Source organism: Podarcis liolepis (genome assembly GCF_965112155.1).
Source record: "Podarcis liolepis genome assembly, chromosome: 4".
Classification (NCBI taxonomy): domain Eukaryota; kingdom Metazoa; phylum Chordata; class Lepidosauria; order Squamata; family Lacertidae; genus Podarcis; species Podarcis liolepis.
The window spans coordinates 43535519-43563023 of NC_139558.1; the positions used below are offsets into that span (position 1 = coordinate 43535519).

The 27505-nt window shown below is 42.6% G+C and overlaps 1 long non-coding RNA gene across 2 annotated transcripts in view; it reads left to right on the forward strand.

Annotated features, from left to right (window-relative positions):
- Positions 1-27505, forward strand: part of LOC310706390 — a 109651-nt gene that overhangs the window by 18611 nt on the left and 63535 nt on the right. For both annotated transcript variants that reach the window (XR_014525823.1, XR_014525824.1), the window contains exon 2: positions 18629-18703. This is a non-coding gene — a long non-coding RNA (uncharacterized lncRNA). The remainder of the gene's footprint in view (positions 1-18628; positions 18704-27505) is intronic.

A 27505-nucleotide genomic window follows, 5' to 3' on the forward strand; every position in this document is an offset into this window, starting at 1 on the left:
GGCTCTCCTAAGGTGTCTTCTCATCATCTCCTCAAACCTTTCGTGCACATTCCCTTCATTTTGGAGCTTTTCCTTTACTTATAATTTTTAAAAATGAAAATAGCCCAACTTGCCATACGTCCGGGTTTCCCCAGACATTTTACCAATTCAGCAGAAATCCACCCGAACACCATTTTCTGAGCGATAAACCCAAACGTGTGGCAGCCCTAGAGAAGGCCCCCATGATGAGCATTTCTTGAAGACCGTGAGGAGTCTCTGGGTCAACCCTTCTAGGTTAACAAAAGGTGCAGTGCCCATTGTGGAAACAGAATGCTGCACTAGATAGGCCTTTGGCCTGACATTTCTAACGTCCAGTGGCAGCTACTGCCCGAGTACAAATAGCATAGCATGTTTCCAGCCGGCAGTGGCCACTGAGCAGCCAATCATGGTTGAGGTGACATCATGGCTATTTCAGGAGACATAGCAATTAACTTTAGTCTTTGGCTCTCTCATCACCACCACCACCACCTTCCTCCGATACTTCCATTGCTTGTACATCTACTTTTCTTACCGCAAATGTCAGTAGCATTGTTTAGAAAGGTGTTCAAAGGCTTGTATCAAAGAACCAAAACACAAACAAGCCCAAGAGTCCTATGGCACCTTAAGAACAAACAATTCTGGACGTGGCTAAAGCTTTTGTGGGGCCTGAAATCAGATCTCCCTTTCATTGTGTGCATCAAGTGCTAGCCTCAGCTGGCAGATGCGTAACATTTCATGAATCTGAGATGTTTTATGAGAAGTGATTCAGAGATGGAATTAAATAAATGAATAAAAGTGGGCTTTATTCCACAAAGCTTATGCCGCAATACATTTCTTACCCTTTAAGTGCCACAGAGCAGTTAGTCATTTGCTACAACAGGCCATTCCATCCCCATTCTGGAACCAAAAGCAATTGCTGGGATCCTCTGCACCCAAAGAAGCAGAGTTGGCAAATTTGTCCATTTGTAAGTAATCAACTCTATTTTTAGGATATGTTTTCCATAAGAAGCCCAGAGAAGCTGGTATCTTGCAGAGATTATTTGTTCTTGGTAAATAAAGCATAGCACAAACAGTTCCGCAGGGTTGCCTGCCAATCCTTAATTTCGGTAGCAGCAGATTTGCAAGTGATGAATCGTAGCAAAACAGGAAAGAAGCAAGACTAATCTCTCCAAGCCTGCCATTCAAGGAGACAACCAAGCAGGCACAGTTTGTGAAACGAGACACAAGCAGGCATTCAAAATGCACTTCGTCAGAGCTCAAAGGACAAACCTTTGCCCAAAAGCTAGGAAATTGCAATTCGCCAATTGGCAGCGTGCAGGTTTTGCAACAATCCCATGACTAAGAGATCTACTGCTTAAACAATGTTTCTGACTCTGCTGTAACGTAAGAGCACAGCAGTCAGATTTAAAGGCTGCTTTGGGGGTTGTTTGTTTTTTAGAAGCATCTCTTCAAAGCTATCAATAATGGAAGAGCTCTGGATTAAATGAGTGCCCAGCCAAACCTCAGGATTAGGGTGGGCATTGCATGAGCTTCACAAGAGGTCTTGACCCCCAAGATTTCCCTGGATGTGCTTTGCCTCCTTTGCAGGTAAGCCATTCTACCTGCATCTCAAGTTTCCGCTGACAACTTAAGTGGAGAATCCTCCCTTCTGGACAAACAGGAAAGCCTGGGCATCAGTTTCCGCCCTATTCCAGCAGGAGGGGCCTAAAGAAAGGGTGTCTAATTGGTCAAGGGGGTGAGCATTCACAGCCCCATCTAGGCCTCAATAGAGGGTAACAATTCAATCACTCCAGAGCCAAATTAGATGTGACCAGGACATACCCTTGTCTTTAAATGTGTGCCTAAAGGTAAAGGTAAAGGGACCCTTGACCATTAGGTCCAGACCGACTCTGGGGTTGCGGCGCTCATCTCGCTTTATTGGCCGAGGGAGCCGGTGTACAGCTTCTGGGTCATGTGGCCAGCATGACTAAGCCACTTCTGATGAACCAGAGCAGCACACGGAAACACCGTTTACCTTCCCACTGGAGCGGTACCTATTTATCTACTTGCCCTTTGACGTGCTTTTGAACTGCTAGGTTGGCAGGAGCAGGGACCGAGCAACGGGAGCTCACCCTGTCACGGGGATTCAAACCACCGACCTTCTGATTGGCAAGTCCTAGGCTCTGTGGTTTAACCCACAGCGCCACCCATGTCCCAAAATGTGTGCCTACCCCAGTTTAAAGTGGAAGGTGGGGGACGTGTTATGACTTACAGAGCTCCATTTGACTTTGGACCTGGTTATATAAAGATTGTATACCCTCATAAGAGTTTGTTTAAGCTGAGAGAAGACTTTCTGTGTGTGTTCAGTAAGCTTTGGTGGGAAGGTGGGGTTGTGTCAAACCTCTTGCAGCGGAGCTCTGCTGAAATTTCCCAACACTGGCCACATTCCTCCACATTGCCACAAAGTGATTTCGTCCTATGGGATGCAATGAATAGCTGAGTTAATACATGGAACAATAGCATTAGAGGATGAGGGAAATCCATAAATAGGTCCCTAGGAATATGGAATCCCTTTGTAGTGGTGGTGATGGTTCTGAGCACTATAAGAACAGGAAGCTGATTCAGCAGGCTCTTACGTTCTTATCAACAGATGCTTACCAGCATCTCATTTTATATTTATATATATTTTTAAAGCACCAATACAAAAGCATGCAGGAGCAAGGACCCCATGCACTAGCCACTTCAGTCACGGGGTGACTAGGTGGGCAACTTTTAAAGGCTATATATATATATATATATATATATATATATATGTTTTCGTAGATTTTCACGGGTACAGGAATGCAGGTTTTGGTGTCCTCGGGTGTCTTCCCGTGTAAAAGTTGGGGTGTCTAGGCGACGTTTCGACGAGGTCTCACTCGTCATCTCGGCACCAGCCTGAAGATGACGAGTGAGACCTCGTCGAAACGTCGCCTAGACACCCCAACTTTTACACGGGAAGACACCCGAGGACACCAAAACCTGCATATATATATATATATATATATACACACACACACACACACACACACACACACATATATGGAATGAATCACCTCATAAAATAATGCTGTATATTCTGGTGGTCTAGGAGTCACTGCAGGTCATAATTCTCTAAGATTGAATCAGGTGAGTCCATTTTGGAATCAAAGTGTGATGGATTCCTCCCCCATCTTTAGCCCTCACAAATTCTTCTTACATGTCTGAAAATGGATTATATATTTTTGTTACTAGCTCATACTTGAATGTTTTCAGGACACTTTGGGGGCACCCCTTCTAGATGTGGCCACGTCCTGCAATTTGTGTCAGGCGCCCTCTTTTTCTGACCTTTCAATCTAGGACAGTGCTGTACTACTCTTATCCATAAAGCACAGTTCTGGGATCAACCTTCCCCCCATTAACCTCTAAATTGAAAGAACATGTTCAATTTTGCTGCAGTTGTCTAATCCTCCTTTAGAGTGTGATTCAAAGGCCACAAATACACAGGAATGATGCAACACTAACACTACAGACTAATGCATGTGGATCTCAAACTTGGTTCTAAGAAAGTTTTTGATTAAAGGTGACTAGGGGTGGACATATTGTAAATTTTATTTTTTTGTTTTTTCAAACATAAATGTAATTCTCCATGTTTCTGCAGGAATTCATTTAAATTCATGAAAATTCATCAGCATTTTAGTGTGAATTGAAACATTTTTGTATACAATATTGAGTAATGTACACATTTTTTGCTAGCAGGAATTTATGCCTGTATGTTGTTTTTACTAATGTATTCATCTTTACGCTGTCATCCCTAATGACACACTGTTTGACTTCAGAACCACATTGCAAAATTCAGAGAAGTGAGAATTTTGAAGGCTAATTTGTTTTGGTTCGTTTACTGGTTCAAGCAATCTGAATTAGGCAACTTCTCATTAGGGTGCAAACAGACTCAAATTTATCCCACATCCCTAGTGGAGTCAGATTTTGACTTGATCTTGTTCCATCACCGATTCTATTTTTATTTGCTGAATTTTCCTTCAGCTGGAGCTTAGTTTGGTGTTGTTCAACAAATGAATTATTCAGCTAATGAGGTCAATAGTGATACATAATTTATTGGCATTTTTTTTCCTGGTATTTTGTCACTCCTGTTCCACTGTCTTCCCCCAGTCTAGTTAGTGGACTGGGTATCTTCTTAAAATTCCTCTCTCATTCCCTGGGATAGCTCATGAATGCCTTGTCATTTCTCTTGATGTCTTTGGCTATTCATTTTAAAATTCTCTTCCTTTCCACTTCTTTCTTCTCTTCTGTCATCATATCATTTACATCAAACCATTTCGTGTCAAATAGGAAATTGGAGCAACTGTAGGGCTTGGCAGATCTGTGGTCCAAGTACGCCAGCCGCAGTTACACTATAGCTTAGACAGTGCTGCAGTATAACCAGCCGCAAAGCAAAATTCTAGAGATGGGATTTCCCTAGTGTACAAAGAGCATGTTCAGTTTTGCTGCAATCGCCTGATTTTTCTATGTTGCTCCTTTAGAATGCGTTTCAAAGACTACAGATACACAGGAATGATGGCACAGCTTGTTTATAGGGCATTGGTGTTCCCTGGTTGGCTCTTAACGGCTTCTCATGCGGAGCATCATTGGTTCTTCAGTTAGTTGGACTCCTACCCTATGATATGGCAGGGAGGTTGGGAGGCAGTTAGCTCGAGATTCATTGACTCAAATGGGTGTCCTTTTATTTGTACAACCCCCAGGCTTTTTCCCAGCCAGAACTTGCCAGAACTCAGTTCTGACACCTGTCAAGTGGGTGCCATTGCCATTATAAGAGAACAAGGGAGGTGAGTTCTGGCACCTCTTTCTAGGGGGGGGGGGGAAGCAGCTCTGACCATCTATTTCCTTATACCATCACCAGTGATGGGGCTGACATCTTATACAGAACTACCACTACACCAAAATCCTGCTTTTTGCCTCTTGCACTGGTGGCATCCTTCCAGCATAGCAGTGGATTGGATTTGGCATACCCTGATATGTTGTAGGGATGTGTTTAATTTATATAGATATATCTGCCTTCTTGGGAGGGAATGGGTTTATTAGACAAAATGTTTCTTATGAATTTACTACCTGCGTCCTCATTAAGATTTCTTATGGATATGCTGAGGATGTAATTCTGCAGGACAGTCGGGAATTAATTAGCAATGAGCACCTAGATGGAGGTGGCAAATAAATGGAAAACACGCGCAAGGGACACAGACAGAAGTGTGCATGAGAATATGAAAAACTACATATGGCAAAGGTTCTGCAACTATTGGGGTTTAAAGGGGGCAGAAAATTGATTACCTGTAATTGTCAATTTTTGGAATGCTTATTTTTATTCAAATACAACAATGGTGACATACCTTTGCAAAGCTAAATTGTGCAGAGGTGACAAAAGAAGTTTTGGAACTTTTTGATTCAAGTAAAAATAGAAAGTAACCAGGGCCAGATGGTATTCGCCAAAGTGTTCTGAAATACCTCAAATCTGAAGCAATTGATCTTTGGACAAACATATGTTCCCCTCCAAGGGACGCGGGTGGTGCTGTGGGTTAAACCACAGAGCCTAGGACTTGCCAATCACAAGTTCGGCGGTTCGAATCCCCATGACGGGGTGAGCTCCCATTGCTCAGTCCCTGCTCCTGCCAACCTAGCAGTTCGAAAGCACGTCAAAGTGCAAGTAGATTAATAGGTACCACTCCGGTGGGAAGGTAAACGGTGTTTCCGTGTGCTGCTCTGGTTCATCAGAAGTGGCTTAGTCATGCTGGCCACATGACCCGGAAGCTGTACGCCGGCTCCCTCAGCCAATAAAGCGAGATGAGCGCCACAACCCCAGAGTCAGGCATGACTGGACCTAATGGTCAGGGGTCCCCTTTACCTTTACGTTCCCCATCACTACATCACTGAACAGTAGCAATGAGTCACTGCTGCATGCTGGGATGGGTAAGATGGCCGTGAGATCAGAAGGGTGCAAACCCTTACCCCTCTTGTGCCCAGTAAGAAGCAGCAACTCAAGTCTGGCAATGACTTCTTCACCCCACCCCACCACTACCAGTGAACCTGGCTGGCTACCATAAAACACAGACCAGAGCTGCTTCTGGTGCAGAAGAGCTCTTCTGACCATATTCCTGAAACAGAAGATGAGAATAAAACTCAAAGCAGATTGTCAAGAACGGCATCGACTCCTTCCAGTTTTAAGCAAGCGACAGAATGAAAACGGCTGGCATCCTGCCGTCTTTTTATTTTTAGATTACCCATTTTCAAAAAAACAAACAGCCCACATCATTTAGCACAATATAATTTCATTTATAATAATACCACAGCAGCGTAATTTAATAAGTATATTCTTAATCTCTCCTCAGCTACATTTTAAGAGGTCTCACTGTGGGCACAGTAAGAGTAATGTATAATAAATGGTTCATTGGCTTCCACAGGTAATACTTTTGCCAAGACAGCTGGAGAGAGCCGTGCAGGTTTATTCAACCTTGTATGCAAGCACGGAGCATATTTAGAGAAAATAGCCGAAGGCCAACTCAAAATTTACATCGTGATAATTAATAATTTACCCATGAAACTCAAATTATATGGATCAATTTTACTCCATACGGAACCAGGAGCAGGTTGCTATATTAAATCAAAGAAAGGGAGGGACATAGGGAAATGGACGGAGGGAGGGTTACAAGAAGCAGAGTTTGGTACAAAGCTTGGGGAAAACCCACACGACTGGCTCAGGCCCATGGCACTGGGTCATTTAATCAGTCTCATAGCTGTGTGGATGTATGACTCCCACACGGCCTTGGATATTGTCTAAGGGTTCCTGAGCAATAGGCTGGAAAGATTATGGGTCTGGACTCTCAGCAGCTGTTTTGTTTACGAACCTAAATAAAGCCAGCCACTCCTGAAACAGGATTCATCCAATTTTACGGAAACCACAAATGCGCAAATGCACAATTTTCTATAACCTTTGCAGTCAATGTTTAGGAAATTGTTTTCTAAAAGAAAATCAGGCTCCCCACCCCCACCCAAAAATATTTGTAACTTGGCTCATCCACACATGATCTTTCTTTGGTAAGCTGTGAAGCCACCCTTTTTAAAAACAAAACTTGAGGACTGAGCATGAATAAGCAATGTTTATACTCAGTAGAAATATTTCATTCCTGGATTTCTTTTCATGCTAAATCCATATGGATCGCTGTGCTCTGCTGCAACCTCTCTCACATATATTCCTTCATTCAAGGGGCTGGGAAATGTTGCACTCATCTCTATAGGTCTGGTGTTTGTGCGTGAGTGGAGATAAAGGTAATGATAACCCAAACATTTAATGAAGGGAGCAACTCTGTGGTCTGCAGTTTTTAGTGGCCTACCATCCACTTTTGGTCTTTTTACATTTGAAAAATACCCTTCTTTCCCTGGCACAGCACCATTGTTAGAAGATGGAGGAAACAGGAAAGAGCAGCACCTCTTTAAGGCCTTTTGACAATGGTGCTGCACTAAAAGGAGCAGTGATGCTCTTCAAAGGTAAAGAAACCTTTGAATAAATTTCCCATTATAGCAGTGGGAGTAGGAAAAGTGTCTCCCACTTCAGCACTCCTGTAGGGAGGGAAAGCACTTTGTATACTCTCCCAAACACAGTGCTGGGGTGAGATGTGTGTTATAGGTAGGGTTGCCAGTAAAAACCCAGGCACACCAAAATTGTTGAGCTCTCTTTCCTTCTGGAAATTCCCGCTGAATGTCACTTCTGCCTTTGAAGTCCTGGACGTATGGCAGCCCTCGTTATCGGTGAAATGAGAAGATGTACCAGTGATGTCAACGAGTAACTTGCCACTATCCAAACTTGAGTTTGATCAGGGGTGGAGTCTGGTAATCTCTGGTAATATGGCAAAAATTTGGAGCCCCCAAATAGATCTCAGTTATGGGTCTTCTCAATTTTGTGCCCTCTTAGCTCAGCACCCTGTGTGAGGGAACCACCTTCCCTAAATCTGGTGCCGAGTATGATGTAGATTGCAGCCAATGACTTTGATCCACCAGCCTGCTCAGGATCATGTCCCTGTGGCACTACATTGTCAACAAGCTCTCTGAGAGTTAGCCACCAGGAACACAGTTGAACCAGTGGATGAGCAAGTGTCTTCAAAACGTTTTACATTTCATAAATGTAGGAGCTACAAATTAAGATGCTACTGGTTTTCCGGGACTTGCAAGAAGAGGTAGCCAGTTGCATCGTGCCATATCTGTGGGGTCCCCAAGCATGGTGGGAGGGAGATATCAGAGTAGCCATTGAAATAATGATAGACTGGACAGGCCTTTTTGTCTGATCCAAAGAGACACTTCTTACATTTTGGGACTTTTTGTGGTGCATGTTGGTGGGGGGCAAAGACAGTGTGATACCTGTGCATTTGTCAATCGAATTTGAATGCAGTCAATTAAATCTGCAGGATTTTTCAGACAAGCAAAATAGTATTCAGAAGAGGTGCTTTCCCTCTGGAGCTCACACAGAAGGAGGGCTGAACTGTAGCAGCAACATTTGGATCTCGGCAAGGGGCTTTAAAAGACAAACAGATGAGTCGTGCTTTGCCTGTAATGGAAAACATTACGTTGCCCATAGCCTTCTGAAAACGTTCCCATTCCAATCTGTTATTCTAACTACTGTGACCTAATCAGTGAAAGCATTAACATCCCATGAAGGCATTTTTGTTAAGCCACAGGATGCAAGATGCAGGAAGAAGCTCATCTGACTTGGTAAAATCAGTGGCAAAGTACCCGACTTCATTTGAGACTACAATTGGCCCACGAAGATTGCTGTGACAATCAGGTAATATATTCAAGTCTTCCGTGTGCAGCAGCACTCTCACGGTCAAACCTCACATTACATTAGCGTTTCTTTTTTTCTTTTCTGGCTGGTTTCTACTTACTTATAGCAGCAACACGGCCTAAAGAGGATTGGGACTGTGGCCTAGCCGGGAGGAGTTTCTCTAGCATTTGCTTGCACACCATGATCCTGATGAAAAATCACTTCACCATTAAAGCTGGCTGGTATTTGAACTGGGAGCAGGGGGTGGGGAGCAGCTACTGCAACCCAAAACTGCTTCCTTCCTGGAGCAAATAGCTTCAGAGGCAAACAATTTTCATTGACATTATTTGATCAGGGGCTCTTGCAGGTGGTGTTTCAAATAGAAGACTTGAGGGATGGGGAGTGTGTGCAGCATAACATGCAATTTGAGCTGTTTAACATTCAAGCTAAAGGTGATAGGACGGGGTGCCCTCCAGATGTCAAGAACTAAAATTATCAGCATCCCTGACTATTAGCCATGCTGACTGGGGCCAATGGGAGTTGGATCCACATCTCTTCCCGGCAATTTCAAACAAATTCAAATTTGCTGGCCAGATAGCCATGAAAGCAGAGCCAAAATGGCAGATGAAAATGATGGACTTTGCGAAACTGACGGGAAGAATCCGGAACCAGCGAGATCAAGTATTCCAAAAAGACTGGAACCAATTTATATTATATTTGAAAGACAACTGTAAGCAATTAACATCACTAGCGGGGTTATTTGAAGATTTGTAAGATGAATTAGTTACCTATTCAGGTTGAGTAATATAAGATCTTAAGTAATGATATAACAAGGATAGGAAAGGAAGCAAAATGCAAAAATGCTAATTTAATTTTGTAAACCATTAGGCGGGAGGGAGGGAAGTCGTTTAGGCTTGGTTGAGCCAAGACAGTTAATAAGAGGATACGATGTTACATATTGTGATTATATGTAAAATTAATAAAAATCGTTTTATAAAAAAGAAAAGAAAGCAGAGCCAAATTGGGAATAAGTCTGCCTGTAGGCATAGCAAGATCACCTTTTTATGTTGTTTAATGGATTTTTGTGTAGTTGGTTTTATTATATGCGTATGTTACTGTTGGAATGTGCTTTTAGTATATTGGGGATGGGTAGAGGCCTTGACAGAAAGGCAATATATAAATGCTATACACACACACAAGGGGGTTCATTTTCTCCAGTGATATCAAAGGATGTAATATCTAATTGTTGCTTGTGTGCTGGACTGTTAAATATTTATCTCACACACAACACACTCTTTCTCCCAAAGTGCATAAGGTAATCATACCTTGCACTCACAGCAACCTGCAACATAACTTAGACTGTGGGGAGGGAGGGTGCTTTGCCCAAAAACACCCAATGAGAAAGGATTTGAACTCAGATCCCTTTGATCTAGTAGTCCATCTACTTCAGGCATCCCCAGCCTGTGGCCCTCCAGATGTTTTGGCCTACAACTCCCATGATCCCTAGCTAACAGGACCAGTGGTCAGTGATGATGCGAATTATGGTCCAAAACATCTGGAGGGCCAAAGGTTGGGGGTGCCTGATCTACTGCAACAGTCTTCAAGGGTGGATTTGAACTCTTAAAGCACTGGATACTACCCTCCTAACATCTGAAGCAACAGTTTACATTTTATACTAAAAACAAACAAAACTGAAAACTATTTTTTTAAAAAAGATGAAGAGCTGAATGACCCTTTTATATTTCAGTATAAATCTTTTCTCTTCTTCCAAACAATAAAAGCAAGAATCACTTTCTCACATATAAGCTATATTATTCCTTTATGTGACAGGGATTAATTGTGAGAGTCTGTCTATATAAAAATTACAGGCAAGTCTTCGTTGTCTATGCTCTCATGCCTTGGAACCACACTTTGAAATGAGAGTCTTGCCAGAATTGCTGGAACTGAACTAAATCATCAGTCCAATTACAAAGAGCTAAGATTCTTTAGAGAATCATTGGTTCCAAATTGCAATCATAACTCTGAACTAGATTACTGGGGAGAATTAAAAGGCATTTCCAGAATCATTATACCCAGAAAATATCAGCAGGAATACAAAGAGCCCCTTTCTAGTTCAGCACAATGCCCTTAGAACTGTTCCATGGCCATTACAGCCACCTTCAGCATCCTATAGAGGTGTGAGGATAGATTTTTAAAAAAACAAACCCAACCCATGACTGTGGCTGGTGTGTGTTTCAAGGATGCAGCTTGGGAAGAGACAACACCAGTCTTGTCCACATATGCTGTGTTAAGGCCACCACAGGAAGTTTCCTGGGCATTTTAGTCCAGGGGTAGGCAACCTGAGGCCCAGGGGCCGGATGCGGCCCAATCGCCTTCTCAATCCAGCCCGCGGACGATCCGGGAATCTGTGTTTTTACATGAGTAGAATGTGTCCTTTTATTTAGAATGCATCTCTGGGTTATTTGTGGGGCATAGGAATTCGTTCATATTTTATTTCAAAATATAGTCTAGCCCACCACGTGGTATGAGGGACGGTGGACCGGCCCACAGCTGAAAAAGATTGCTGACCCCTGTTTTAGTCTGTAGATAAGCTCTTGTGAGGAATAGGAGCTCTCTCCCAGCCATTGCAAGAGGGAGTCAATTTGCACACAAGTATCATAGTGAACAGAACATGGTGCCCTGGATTAGCCATTCTACACACACTGCAATATCATGCATATGATGGGTATATTTCAAGTTTCAGGCTAATAGTATTTCACCCCACTTTAGCACCGGATTGCTTTTGGAAACTGAAATAAGGTGCTCACCCTGCCAGAACCAATTTTCCCCTGTAGATCATATGAATGTGAACATTACTGCTCCAAACTATTGCTCACTTAAATTGCCATTTTAAATCAAACTTTAGTATAAAAGCAGCACTCCCACTGAATTGATCTGCCCATAATACTTTTCTTCATGTAGCAAATGCTAAAACTTGCTCCAACTTATTCCCTCCAAGATTTTCCACCCAACTGTTACCCGCTTTAAAGAGGCACAATAACACAGTATCATTGTCCAGCTTTCGTGTGTGCGTGTGTGTTAAACAGAAATATCCATTCCTAGCCAATTCAAATATATTGATCTGAGAGGGGTGGGTCAGATATTTTATGTTTGAAGCAGTCCTTTGATAAATACACTAGAGAAAAATTCCATATTCAAGGAGTTCATGATTCATTAATTACTGCAAGTAATGGGTTTAGAAATGCATTTAATTTCACTGATATATAATTTAAAAATAACTGAAAGAAGCAAATGCTGCTGCAGTACCTTGACTGGAAACTTTGCCAGAGTTTTCTAATATTAATTGGCTTGGTAAATGCTTTGCATTACAGAAAGCCAGAGCTCCTGGATAGCAAGTGCTAGATCAAAATTCAACATGACAACAGAAGGCTTTTCAAATTGCATTTATCCATTTTTTATGAACAAATTTGGTTGTGCCAGTCCAAACACAGACATACATCGTCATATTGACATCTTATATTCTCATATCAATTTTTTAAAAGTATTCAAGACTTCCCAAATATGGTAAACATTCATTATATGAAAATATTTATTTGAAAAGTCAACAGTTAAAGATAGCTGGATAGACAGACCTTACGCAACCTCATTCAAGCAGGCAGGGATAACCTCATATTGCAAGGAGGCATTAATCACCTCCCTGGCCCAGCCAACTCTCCCCTGCCTGCTAGTTTTTATCAGCCAAGGGGGACAAGTGTCCAGAGCACAAATGGTCGACTTGACCTATCCAAGCGCCTTGTCCACATCCACATATAATTTATTCTTAGGCTTTCACCAGACCATTTCCTCAGAAAGTTCCAGAATCTCTTAGGGATAAGAGAATGGTATACATGTTAGTCCATCTTTTTGTGATTACTTTGGCTTAATTTGCATTGATGGGTGCTGAATTTTTTTAACTTTGCCTTCAGCTTTCATTGAATTGATTGGTGGTGTGACTTTATACAATTTGGTCAATAAATTCTTATTTTTAACTAGGCTGCTACCATTTCACAAAATAGAGGATATAATTGCGCAGTTTCAGTTTGTAGATGTTGACTGCAAGATTTTGTCAACGATTCAAGGTGTCACACTTCATCAACAATTCCAAGTTGTCATTGCCCCAAATCTGCAGACTCTTCTGAGCATGCCCAATTCTCAGTGTGGCCACAGTCTCTTCAAACACATTTCAGTGCAAAGACTTTCACAACCAATTTAATGAATGAGTTCAAGTTTCAGTGATACACAGACTGAGTTCTAGGTTGACGCAATTGAATCTCCCACTACTTAAGACATGGGGGGAGGGGGCGTGTGTGTTCTCTCTTCCTATTCTTTTTCTAAGAAAAAAAGAGAAACAAAACCTGCTGAATGATCATTGGGACACTGTCACACAGCCCTTTGCTAGGCTACGAGTACATTTGCTAGCTACCTGACAAATGGACTTCAAAGTTGCTTTACTTGTAGGCACATGGGAGTAAGTAGGTAATTACTTTCAAAATATAAAGTGATTCCTTGGATCCATTTATCATTCAGCTACCATCTTAAAATACACCAGTTGCCTAGTTTGTAAATAAAACAGCACTTGACTTGGAGAGGTGCATGTGAGCCAAATGAATTGCCATTTGATGTGTTTATTATTTTATGTTCTGTCTAATTTTAGGTTTATTTCTACGTATTCAGAGTTCAAGTGTTCTGTGTAGGCAGATAGTCTGAATGCACTCTTAGGGATCTAGGCAAACTTATTTTTCATCTGATTAGAAAGCACCGTCTCCTATAACTTTTTGTTTAGCAAGATAGGAAGGACGTATTCATGCAAATTCTGCTCAAGGATCTTAATTAATAAAAAGCTATTAGTTAGATCACAGCTTGGTAATTGTTTTAGCCCAGGAGTATAGACCATTAACATCATTTTTTAAAAGCTTTCTTAATAAGCAGCTATTCTTGTACTGCAATTGCTTTTAAATCTCCTGAGAGTGGGGTGTAATATTCAACTGTTCCAGTTCAAAGCTTTCAGCGCTCAGAGGACATACATCCGTTTTCAAGTTGCTAATTTGCTATGGTAGTCCATACCCTATTCTTTTTCAACCAGAGAGACAAGCTCATTTACTATTTTCAGACTGATCATGGATTATGTGTGACTTACATACACAAATGTTCTAAATGCCACACAATGCCGTGGATTTGTAATTTGTACTTCAATGGGTTCTGTGCTGAATATGCCGCTACTGTCCCCTTCCAGGTTATTAAGTGGCATAGATGGAATGCCAGTGGTTGATTTGACAGCTAGAACTCCAGCTCAAGAGACTAGCTGTTGAACATGAAAAATTCATCGCAAAGCACCTTGTACAAAATCTCTCATTCATCTGGGCTTAAGCAAGCTAGCATGTCATCCATGATTTTTTACAGCTTGGGCTGGTCCTTTGAAGATGGTTAGAGATTACATTTATCAGCATCAGTAGCTGAATCTTTTGGTTTAACAAGTACATAAATAAACATGGCAGCTTTTTAAAGAGACATATTTGATACATATTCAGCTTGGGCTTGCGGAATAGGGGAAAGAGTTGTGAGGTTGGAAAGCATTTTGAAGATCTTCTGACCTAGTTCCTACCATGACAGGAGCCCATTTCAGGTGCTCAGTTGTCATGTAATTCCACTTGTTGGCATCAGCCCCACTGTTTAGATTCCCTGCTGGCTCTGCCCCCCTCCCCCACCACATGATGGGGAAATAATCTGAAGGAGCCTGCTCTGTGCACAGAGGCTGCATAGTCACATCACCTGCATGAGAGTTCAGAGCCCCAAAACAGGATGTCCCAATTTAAACAGGGCAGTTGAGGGGTATGAACTTTTAGATGTAGCTCCAAAGCTACATTTTTAGCTTGTTTTAATTACTGGGCCCCACTACTATAATATCCATGTACAGGATTACACTGCATTATGACTATAAGGCCTTGATCAGTGAATTTATTACCCCATATAATTTATGAAAAGATATTTCTTCCTTTAATTACTTGTCAGACCTTTCTCCAGTTCCTTAGACTGTTAATTCCATCTTACATGTTAGGCATAATTACTTTCTCCTCTGCACTATAGCCTTTCCCTGTACACACCCATCACTAATTTCTACCTCCCACCCACCCTACCAGTAGTTTACAGTGGTACCTTGGGTTACAAACACCTCAGGTTACAAACACTTTGGGTTACAGACTCCACTAACCTGGAAGTAGTACCTCAGGTTAAGAACTTTATCTCAGGATGTGAACAGAAATTGCGCAGTGGGAGGCCCCATTAGCTAAAGTGGTACCTCAGGTTAAGAACAGACCTTCAGAACGAATTAAGTTCGTAACCAGAGGTACCACTGTATTGCTAAATGCCATGGTCACACTTTGGTATTTCATCTGGGTGGTACAAAGATGAAGTGGTGTAGTTTATAGGCCATGAAATTTTGATGAGTCGTAGTTAATTCTGCATGAAGATCAAAAAGCCAGGGCAGTTAAAGTCCTTCTGAGAAACAGCTTCCCTGGTGAAAGAATACCCTCAAGTTGAACTTCTTTGAGGCTATTTTTTAATTACATTAAGCTTATATTTTTGCCTGCCCCTCCCTTTATTAACTTCATTTCAATAATATATTCATATGCATATGTACTACCCGGACAGAAAAGTTGTGTTTTAATAATGATGAGCATAATCAATTATTTTATTCAAAGATCAGTTTCTGTCTGCTAGGATATCCTGTGATAACAAAACATCTTTGCCAGAAATCATTTAGCAATTTTAGGCTTTCCATCTTGGGAACCTCTGGGCCGCCTGAGGTTGTTGGACTCCATTTCCCATCAATGCCAGCCATTCTCACCAATGATCAGGGTGATGGGAGTTGTAGCTTAAATCCCAGGAGGTCAAAAGGTTCCCCAGCCCAAATACGGTAAATACTAAACTGCCAATGGCAAGTACACTGGCTTTCTGCATTAAATGCAATACAATCGTACAAATTAAGATGTGCTTTCCAGTCCATCTGCTCCATCCAGCCTACAGGAATTGTAGTGATTTGCAATCATTCTGAGTGCAAAACGGTGCTGTATCTTGGAAAACAACTCTCAAGCATAGTAATACCATGAAAAATTCAGTAGCTGAATACTACCCTACACTCCTCAAAATCTAAAACCTGAGGAAATCTTATTCTTTGGTGGCAATTTCATAGTTGTATTTCAGAAACAAAAGTGTTACTCAAAAACACTTTTAAAATTGCATTGTTAAATGCAGTCAAACCACAACCTGAAAGTAGACATCATTAAAGTTGGCTCACCAAAGAAGGAAGCACATAGTTTCACCACACAGTTATCTGGGTACATGACTGCACAGAAAAACTTCGGTATGATAAACTTATCACAGAGCTAGTCACAGCTATTTTGCCATTTTGATGAAGAGCAACCACAATCAATGAAATGGCTACAGGAATCCTTATGCAAGTAGTTAATCGATACCAAACTTACCCCATGCGGTGCTGAACCAGAGTACATAATAACAAAGGTGAAATACGTACCACTGTTTGTGTCCACCCATCATAAGACATGAGGGAAGGGGAACGTCAAAGGAATCCATTAAAAATGGACTCAAACAAATTTCCTTCCATCTACCCATTTGATCCCTACTGTTTTGCAGCATAGAGCCTTGCTGTGAAAGCCATTCACCTTAATTCTCTACAATTTTTTTAACATGCACACATTATACAAAAAATAGATATAAATTGTTTTGTAATATGTTATTTACATATTCATTGACATATGCAGCTGGCTATTTGCTTTTCCTATTTCTGAAGTGTTACTTGTTGCCAAAGGAATCCTATAAGCACTAAGATTTCAACCCTTATATCTACTCAGAAGTAAATCCCATTGAATTCCTTGAGGTTTACTCCCAGGTAAGTGCAGTTAGGATTTTATCACTGCTCTTCAGTTAAAGTCTTAACCTCTTTCTCAGAGTGGGAAGAACCCACTTCAACTGTCCATTTTTCATCACCCTAAATCTTCATTTTAAAAGCAAAACTAAATTTAAAATGCCTTTCCTTTCCTCTCTGAAGTTTTCTTGACTGTCCCTCCCTGATGCCTCAGGAAATGAGCTAGAATGAGAAGTTTATACTGAACTGTGAAAGCAAGGTTGTGAGAGTTGCTGCAATCCTAATGTCCTGAACTCTGGGGCCTACCTGGCAGCGAGTCAGTATGCCAAAGCCAAGGGGATGGAAACACAGTCCAGAATCAATCCAAGTAGCCAAGTCTGAAGCCCAGCGGTCAGGATACAGTCCAGAGTCAAACCCAAAGCACAGCCCCATAGAGATGCAGCAGTATCCAAATCAAGACCCATCAACAAAGGCAGTTGAACAGACACAGCCCCTCAGCTCTGCTTCCCTTTTGTACTTTGCATGCTGATTGCAGCACCTGGGCTTGATGAGGCAGGTGACCCTCACCTGTTCCAAGCCTACTCCAGCTGAGGAATCACACTCCTTCTCCCAGAGCTAGCAAGCCCCACCTGGCCAGATAGGGAGCTGGACTGTGGACCCTCAGCCTCCTAGAGTACCCCTCCTGCTGCTCCCTATGCCTCAGAGCCTGCTGTGGAGACAGGGGCCCCTATGGCTCTGGTAATGGGTCATGCTGCTCCACGTCCTATGCACTGTCTCCCATCCCTTCATCATCCTGTCACCCTGTGAGTATTTCCTTCCCTCTCCCCTGCTTGCCCCGGTGTGTCCCAGTCCCAGCTACACCCCTTGTTGTGATCCTCTTCCCTGTTGTCCTACCAGTTCATGACACCCAAGTTTGCTTACCAGGAAGAAATACTGTGTTCAATGGAACTTATTTCTGAGTAGCCATGAACAGGTAGACAGACAGCCATAGATAGTTTGGTAACAGGGCATTAGCCACTTCATTAACTTTGTCTTTAATGGTCTTTATTGTTTTTGTCTCAAAAGACTAACAGGGCTACCCCTCTGGAAAGTTCATAACTTTGAAAGAGAACATGCAGGGAAGGTAACTGATTTGTAAATATCTGTGGATTGTTCAGATATAGGTGCCTATTTTGTGCTGTGTAAAAATACGTTAAAAATACATGTATTTCTGCATCAATGGACACAAAATGAAACACAGCAGAATGGAAAATGTCACATGACAGTGGAAATGAATATCGTAATATATTTGTGTGACTCCTCTCAATTCTCCTCAGACTCGGCCTACATGGCTAATAGTCATTTGACAGGGGTGGCATTAGATGTAGTCCGGCAAGTGGAAGGCATAGGTTCCCCATCTCTATTTTGAACCTTATCTACAACAAGCTTTGCCCCACCCCACCCCCCATGCTTAGGCCAAGTATTTTGCATTGTACAAAGCTCTGTAACTGGCAGCTGCAACTCCAGCCATTGATTTCTTTCTGCAGTAACTTCTCATGATTGAGAACTTGATGGAAAAGTGACAATGTAAACATTTGTGGCAGGGGCCATTTAGCCAAAGGCACTTTGGAGAATCCCCCAGAAGGAACTAATGGTGCTAATAAAATTGTAATTGTTTCTAACCTTAGCAATGGCCCAGGTAAATCAACAGCACTTTGTATCCAATCATAAACAAAGTTCTTCTCCTTTTCCTTAAATTTGCTCTTGAGAAGCTCATGAAAGTGAGCAGAGCACAATGAAGAAGCCCCCAACGATCATGTGTTCTTCTGACAAATAAGGATTTGCCTTTTTTAAACCCCTGACCTTTCTTTTTACTTTCTCTCTTCTAGCCACAGATAGGGACCAATGAAGCTTGAGATGAGAAGGTGACTGCAATGAAAGAGAATGGTCTGAAGATCCCTGCGGTGAGTGGAATTAGCAGCTGTGGAAATGTTTGACGTTCTGTGCCTTCTGGCCTTGTGGCTACTTTGACAAAGCATGGAACGCTCAGGGCACAGGAATCTGTCCCTTTGGACACAATAGGACTCAGAACTGCTCTGACTCTCCTATAAGGAGGAGAGGTGTGGTTATGGTACCATATTCTATTCTTTGTGCATCTACGTAATGGCATCTCCAAAGTATTAAATAGCAACAGAAAAATAGTAGCAGAAAAAATGGCTTCCTCATCCCTAGCTCGATATACCAGTACAAGAACACGGTGCAAAAATGATGGGCATTAGCCATCCATTCGCCTTGCTATCCATGCAGGAGCAAATCAGCATAGGACTCATTGCAGTGCACTTTCCCAGCAGTAGAATAGCTGCTGCTTACCAGGAGGGAGCAGGGACGCGGGTGGCACTGTGGGTAAAACCTAGTGCCTAGGACTTGCCGATCGCATGGTCGGCGGTTCGAATCCCCGCGGCGGGGTGAGCTCCCGTCGTTCGGTCCCAGCTCCTGCCCACCTAGCAGTTCAAAAGCACCCTTAAGTGCAAGTAGATAAATAGGTACTGCTTTATAGTGGGAAGGTAAACGCCGTTTCCATGTGCTGCTCTGGTGCCGGTTCACCAGAGCAGCTTCGTCACGCTGGCCACATGACCCGGAAGTGTCTGCGGACAGCGCTGGCCCCCGGCCTCTTAAGTGAGATGGGCGCACAACCCCAGAGTCGGACACGACTGGCCCGTACGGGCAGGGGTACCTTTACCTTTTACCAGGAGGGAGAGTAGGAGAGACAAGGAGGCAGGTAGGTCAATACTGCACAAATGCAGAGGCAGAGGTCCACCATTGCCCTGCCCCACCACCTGCCACCGCTGGAAAGGACTGATATAAAAATGAATATAATACTGAAATATTGGAAATATTAATCACTCCGTTGATATGCAAGCTGCTTTATCTGATAGCCGCTTTGGGAGAGTTAAAATGTACGGACTGCTTTGAAAGACGCGTCTTAGTGTATCTTGTTGTCATTGTTGCTGCTGTTTAAACATGCTGGTGGTCTCCTAACCACTACTAGAGGATGGAGAGATTTCAAAGTATTTTCACTAAAAGGCATAGAGCAAAATATTCTAAGAATACCTGCCATTACTCTGTGCTATGATGTCTGTTTGTTTTCTGGCTTTTCGCCTAATCCACAGTGCGGAAAAGTTCCTTGCATTTGCCTATGTGTTCCAAGTCTTGAACGTAGCGGCGGCAGCCAGATTATTTCTATATAGACCCATGGAGCAGGAAATGCCAGATGAATATGGTTGCTGGTGAAGCCTGATGGACGTTTGTTCCTATAAAATGGATGAGGTGGGGCGGGGGAGGAAACTGAGGCTTACCTGCCCTAATAAATTTCCCTTCTGGCTCTCAGTGTTGATCTCCATGTAGCAACTGCTCTGATGGTATTCCCTGCTGTGTGCTATATGCAGACATTGGGTACTGCATAGGCATTGCTCCAACATATACAGAAAAGAGGGGGAGAGTTAACTGATCTGCAGTGCACCAAAGCAAGTTGAATGTACAAACCAAAGCTGTTTCAGCCAACACTCTGTGCACAGACTTTAAGTTCCTAAATACTGAGAGTGGGCAAGTGAGAAGCAGTGATTTCGATTTCGATTTTTAATTCAGCTAACCCGGATACACCTAGCCATGTACGCTCTCTGTTTGTGGAAATTGGTACCCAGTTTTTTTCTTTACAGTTAAGCTTTTACGTCAGTGGCAAGGCCCAGAGAGTTTATTTATCTTGCTGCAAGGAAAGCTTTGCCACAAAACCTACAGGGGGAAAGGGTTGCAGCAGAAAGCACAATGGCAGCAGATAAGAAGGGGTGGCCATGGCTTACAGATATAATGAGTGGAAAGTGCTATGATGGCAGGGGAAGTATACTAAGGACTGGAAGTATGCACCAACCACAAGATTTGGTCCCCTGTTGGCATAAACAAAATGCACTTAAGTGGGGAGCCCTCTGCAATAAATCTTCTCTCCAAACAGCTATTTAGCAGGGTTGTGTGGCAGCAGTAAGAGCTCCCATGCAAAGAACTAAAAGGGATTCACTTTACAGGCAAAATCATCCCCTCTGGTTATAAAGTGGAATTATCATGGAGCTTCCCCTCTGCCACCTGCCCTCTCTATCCTGGCATCTTCCTTGAGTTTAGATATGTAAATTTCACTCTTGCAGAGTTGTTCCCTCTCCCCAAGCAATGGGATTGAAGAGCCCTGCTAAAAACAGTTCCTTCTGATTACAAGGTACAGAGCTCCTCCTCCTGATCCCGGCATTTTCTTAAACTAGGGAGCTAAGTTTCAATTTTGCAAAGCGGCTCCCTCTCCCCCTGCTCTTCCTCAACACCCTGGCATTTTCCTTATACTATAAGCTTAGAGACAGAGTTTCACTTTTAGCACATTTTAGCACATTTTTTAAATTGTCTGGATCACTGAGGTGCTTCAGGGATCGCTGCTTCAATTCATGCAGTTTTGTAACAATCTTGCTTCACCTTGGACAGGCCCCAAATTCCTCCAAGACACTCAACCTTGGATTTGGGATTTGTCCAAATCTGATGCACACCCCTGCTAAGGATCTACTCAGAGGCAGGACTTCCAGGAGCATCACTTTACAAGCTGTTATGACAGACAGCCAGTGTCAGTGTTGGCATTACTGGGCACCTCTGTAGACCACATGTTACTAGAGGCCCTGAACTAGTCATCCTCCTTGCTGTCACTGCCTCTTACATTGTCTCCTCCAAACAATGAGTCCCGATTGAAGAAGGAGCAACAACCTGCTCCCCTTCTTCTCCCCACTGAGCACAGAGGGCATGTGAAAGGGTAGTGATGGCACAAGGAGGAAGAGGTGAGCACTGAGGATATAGTACAGTGGTACCTCGCAAGACGAATGCCTCGCAAGACGGAAAACTCACAAAACGAAAGGGTTTTTGGTTTTTTGAGTTGCTTCGCAAGACGATTTTTCCTATGGGCTTGCTTCGCAAGACGGAAACGTCTTGCAAGTTTGTTTCCTTTTTCTTAAAACCATTAATACAGTTGCAACTTGACTTCGAGGAGCAACTCATAGCACGCGGTATGGTAGCCTTTTTTGAGGTTTTTGAAGACTTTGGTGATTTTTGAAGCTTTTCCAAAACTTTTCCGAAACCGTGCTTCGCAAGACGGAAAAAAAACGCAAGACGCAAAAACTCGCGGAACGAATTAATTTCGTCTTGCGAGGCACCACTGTAAAAAGGTAAAGGGACCCCTGACCATTAGGTCCAGTCGTGACTGACTCTGGGGTTGCGGCACTCATCTTGCTTTATTGGCCAAGGGAGCTGGCATATAGCTTCCAGGTCATGTGGCCAGCATGACTAAGCCGCTTCTGGCGAACCAGAGCAGCACACGGAAACGCTGTTTAACTTCCCGCCGGAACGGTACCTATTTATCTACTTGATATCTACTAGAGCGATATATAAAAAAAGAAAAGTTTGAAAAGTTTAAAATTAACTAATCAAAGGGGAAATTGATTAAAAATTGGCTAAAACAAATTGGTTTGTTGCTAACAAAGATGATAGAACCAAGAATGTGTTGAAAGTTTTCTAATTTCAGAGCTTTCTGTTGGGAATCCCTCTTCCCTTCTTTGCATGATTCAACTAGGCCCCTGCTGGGAAATATCATTAAAGTTTCATTACCCACAGAGAGAAAACAGCACTACTCCCTGAATTGAGATCATTGGAAGAGTAGCAGGTATTTCTAAAATTGTTTTTGAAATTCCTGAGAGATGACTGTAAATAATTGTTCAGCTATCCAAAGGCTGCACTGCAGTTGAAAAAGAAAAATCACAGCTATGTTTGGGGTTTTAAGACTCATATCCTTCTTGTTGTAAAGGTCTTGGAAATATTTCCATGGGGCTTAAAGGTTGCTTAAGATTTTTGTTTGTTGCTGGATCTGTGTCTTGGTTTCCCTATTAAATATTATTCCTTTCACTTTTTGTAACTTTCAGTTCTCTCGAGGAAATCAAAGTTTAATGATATATCCCTGTGCTTCGAAGAAACTTACAGAGGCTTGATTGCAAGTTAAATATGCCAGCGAGTTTACAATTAAATTATACTTTGTTGTTGCTGCTGGATTCTGTGATCCAAGGAGCAAGTTCAGATCAGAGTCCTGATCCTATAAAGCCCAATTGCAACCCAAAATGTGTCTAGACCAGGCTTCCCTAACCTGATCCCTTCCAGATGAGTTAGACCACAAGTCCTCTTATCTCTGACCATTGGCCATCCTGGCTGGGACTGATGGGAGCTGGAGTCCAGCAACATCCAGAGGATACCAGGGTGGGGAAAGGCCGGTCTAGACCAAGGCTAGAGATTTGTAGGCTCTGACAAACAGCAGTGATGAAATTACATGGCATCTCACACCCTACAGTCTCGTGCATAAAATTACACAGGGTATAGATATAGAGTTTTTCTTTCTTTCTTGTAATGAAGCTGATTGGCAGAAGAGTCAGGAGAGGCAAAAAGTAATTTGCACAGTGCACAATTAATGTATAGAATTTGCAACCACAAGATGTGGTGATCAAGATTAATTTAGATAGACTTATCCTCCATGATTCTTTCTAATTCCCCCTCCCCAATTTCTAAGCTATCAATGGCTCCTAATCACGATGGCTATATGCAGCCTCCATGCTCAGAAGGAATATAATAATAATAATTATTATTATTATTGTTGTTGTTGTTGTTGTTGTTGTTGTTGTTGTTATTGTTATATCCCGCCCTCCCCGGCCAGGGCCAGGCTCAGGGCAGCTAACACCAAATATAAATTACAATAAAACATAATGGGGGGCAGTTAATTAAAATACAGTTAGGAATACAGCTTAAAATGCAGCCTCATTTTAGTAGTAGCCCATAAATCAAGACCATAATGGGAGGAAACATCAGATATTCACCCGAGCCAGCTATCCATGCTGGTCCTACATGGGCCAGCAAAAAAGCCAAGGGAAAGTTTATATACCAAATCCTGTATAAGGGGTCAGAGTGAGTCTAAGCCGAAGGCCAGGTGGAACAGCTCTATCTTGCAGGCCCTGCAAAAAGATGTCAAATCCCGCAGGGCCTTGGTCTTTTGTGACAGAGTGTTCCACCAAGTCAAGGCCAGTGCTGAAAAGGCCCTGGCCCTAGTTGAGATGAATCTAACCTCCTTGAGGCTCAAAACCTCCAAAGTGTTGTTATTTATGGACCTTAAGGTCCTCCGTGGGGCATACCAGGAGAGGCGGTCCCGTAGGTACGAGGGTCCTAGGCCACATAGGGCATATGCCTTTGATCACCATTTGTTGGGAGAACTCTATTGACTTCATGTCCTGCTTACAGCTTTCCCGTTAGCTGCTGTGTTGAGCAGGATGCTGGAGTAGATACCTTTGGTTTGATACAGCAGGACTTTTCATGTGGGCAAAGGATACATGAAGCCAAGGGCAGAAGGGGACTGAATACAACATGGGTAGCAGTAAGACACATGGCAGCAGAATGGGATTAAACAGGCCAAGCCATGTCCCTAGACCAATGGGTGAGTTCCAGGAGCCAGTTCAACCAACAAAGGAGAAGGGATCCTCACTAGCCTATGTTGCCCATCCACCATGGCCACCAAGCCACAAACACCACTTCCCCAGTGTTCATGTGAGTGGACCTTCTGTTCTGATTGCCCACCACAACAGGATGGTCCTGACTGACTACTGTCTACACACACAGTTGCAAACTAGAGGTAGATGGGAAGGTTGTGAGTTCTCACCATAAATAACACTGTTAAGTAGTCAGTTCCAGATTTATTTCACTGCTAGCTATCATCCATATTAGAAGATAACTGCTTTTTGTTATGGTCAGTCAATCATTCACCATAAGACTGCTGAATATACATAGCAGGTAAAAGTCACTCTGGCCAGCGAGGAGAATTTTGGATTTAATTCTTTTAACTGTTTTATTACTTTATTATATTTTATGTTGTGAGCTGCCATGAGAATTATTTTCCAGGGTAAAGCCAGGAAATAAGTCTTAAGTAATGGAGAGATGGTGTGGTGTAGGGGTTAGAGTATCAGACTACGATATGGGAGACCAGGGTTCAAATCCCCACTTGACCATGAAGCTCACTGGGTATCCTAGACCACTCACTGTCTCTCAGCCTAACCTACCTCACATGGTTGTTGTGGGAATTAAATGAGGAGGGGAAGAACAATGTGTGCCGCCAGGAGCTCCTGGAGAAAAAGATGAGATATAAATGCAACAAATAACCAAACAATGTTAGTATTATCTTGGAGGGAGAAGGTTGACCATGCAATGGAAGAAATCCAGATTTTCCATAGAGCTGATTTTTGGAATGGGGTATAACTGGGCAAAGCAGGAAATGTTATTCTTTAAAACCAGCAGGGCTTCTAAAGTGACTTATCAACTTTCCCATGCTTCCATTTTACTGTTATGTATTCTGATGGGTAGAGATTTGCAGACCTACATATTGTATACTCTGGAGTCCCATCGAAAGAGAACTTGTGTGCCCTGAAGCTGAACTGTAATTTGTAGCTCACCTAGATTTCCATAAAGTTTCTTCATGGCCCCAGAGCGTATTAAACTCATGGCTAGGAAATCTGGAAGTGACAATTGGTTTCTTAGAAATTGGAAAAAATAGAGTGATTTGAAATGTGGCACTAAAATAACTGGATTGGTTAGGGCGGTTCAAAATACGTGGACTTCAAAATAAATGAAATTTAAAAGTAGCTATGTGTCAGACTTCTTTTCTTTCTTTATACCTGGAACCCTGGAATACATCCATATCATTCCTTCCATTCTAGCTCTAAATCCATTCTGAAAATATAACTTAGAGGGAGGGAATACAAGACTGTTCCTCTTTATGGGCTTTTAAATAATGGTATTTAAGGTTTCACTTGATGCAGTTAAGAAGCCTTCTGAATTTACACATATTGCAGCCCGATAGAAACACAGAACCCCAGATGTGATCTTGTCCATGCTGGCTGCCACATTCACTTCAATGGAGGAAGCAACTCTATAAGCAAGTGAAGAAGTATATGGTTTCTATCCCTGAATTGAATAGGATAAGCCTATAAGAGGAAGGGAGGTTCGTTGCATATTAGAGTTACAGTTAAATAATAAGAATAAGAATAATAAGCTGGATCAGCACAAATATAGACAAATATAACTCCTTTGACCCACTTTGCTCATCCTTTTGAGCCTACTGGGGCACAAACTGTTTATTTTTGTGTAATGGATAACACCTGGCTGATTGCAGGTGTTTTATAAATATGATATAAATAAATAATATCAACTCTGCAATCTTAAGTACACTTGCTGGGAAGGAAGTAGTGTGATGCTCAAGGGCACTTACTTCCAAGAGAGGGTGTTATTAATGTATTCCGTTTTCAAAGTCTGGAGGAGACAAAGTCAGACCAGTGGGCCATCCAGCGCCAATATTTTCTGTGCCAAGTGGTAGCAGCTCTCTAGGGTTGCAAGGAGAGTCTTTTCCAGCCTTACCTCAAGATGCTAAGACTGCACCTGGGACCGTCTGCATGCAATGTGTATACTCCATCCCTGAGCTTTGCCTCTTCTTAGCCACCAGAAGAGAAGGTATTGTTCTACATCAACAAAGCCTTTAAAATAACAACAACACCCGTTAGATGTTTAACAGAGTGCAGCACTCTTATAGGTTGAATCTGCAGCAAGCCCATTTGTGACGAGGTGGGACAGGAGCACTGATTGTATCAGAGTCAAAGCATGAGCTAAATGGGTGATGTTGATGTTTGTATTTAACAGCCAGCCACAAAAATGAGAGGAGGGAAGGTTGCATGGATGATATTGACTTGACAGCATTTTCAGAAAGAAGTCCGTCCTCACAAATGTATTGGTCTCCTGTAATAATATCCCACATGTCTGCAAGTCTGCCTGTTTTTCTGTCCACCTCCTGAAGTGCTTTGCCGGCATAGGCAGGGAAAGTGCTGTCAGAAAACTGAGGGAGAGGTGAAGCTAATAGACTGAATTGGGAGACCTGTTGCAGCCGTTTGTTTAGTTTTTCTCAGGCGGGAGCCTTCACTCAAATTCCTTCCACCTAAGGGCTGCATAGGGGATTCACATGGTTCTCCCTTGGCTTTTAGGGAGTTTTCAGGGCCTTTTTTAATAGAGGCAATCATTATACAAATGCCCACAATAATATTGGGGATATTTACATGCCTTCACCAGAGTGCTTTCCTGATACAGTGAATGCCGCTCTGGTGTCCTTATGTATGATGGACTGGTGCCACATCATGGGATGTTACCCTGTCCCCGTGCTTTGCTTGACTCCTTCCTTGCATGGCTGATGTGGGGGCATCATTCACATGCTGCTCCCGGATTAGTTGGTGTATGCAACATTGCCATGGATGCTGGGAAAGCAGCTGTTTGTGTTGCTTTGCCTTCTCAAAGGCATGTGATCTTCATGTCCACTAGGAGTGCATAGGATACAAACTAAGCTCTGTTGATGTTATGCTGGTATATGCTGGTCTAGCTGGACTATTAGATTGCTCTCCTCTCAAGCGTGGAGTACTTTCCTTAACATGAATAGATGTGCACTAGAGCTGGGAATTAAAGCCTTTGGCCTCTCCTGCTATTTCCCCCCAGCAAGAGATATTCAGAAGCATATTGCCTCCCAGTCTGGAGGTTCTATATACAATGGACTCTTGGGTTACGTTACCTTTGGGTAACGTAACTTTCAGGTTGCGAACACTGCATACTTCCAGGTTTTGCCGTGCACG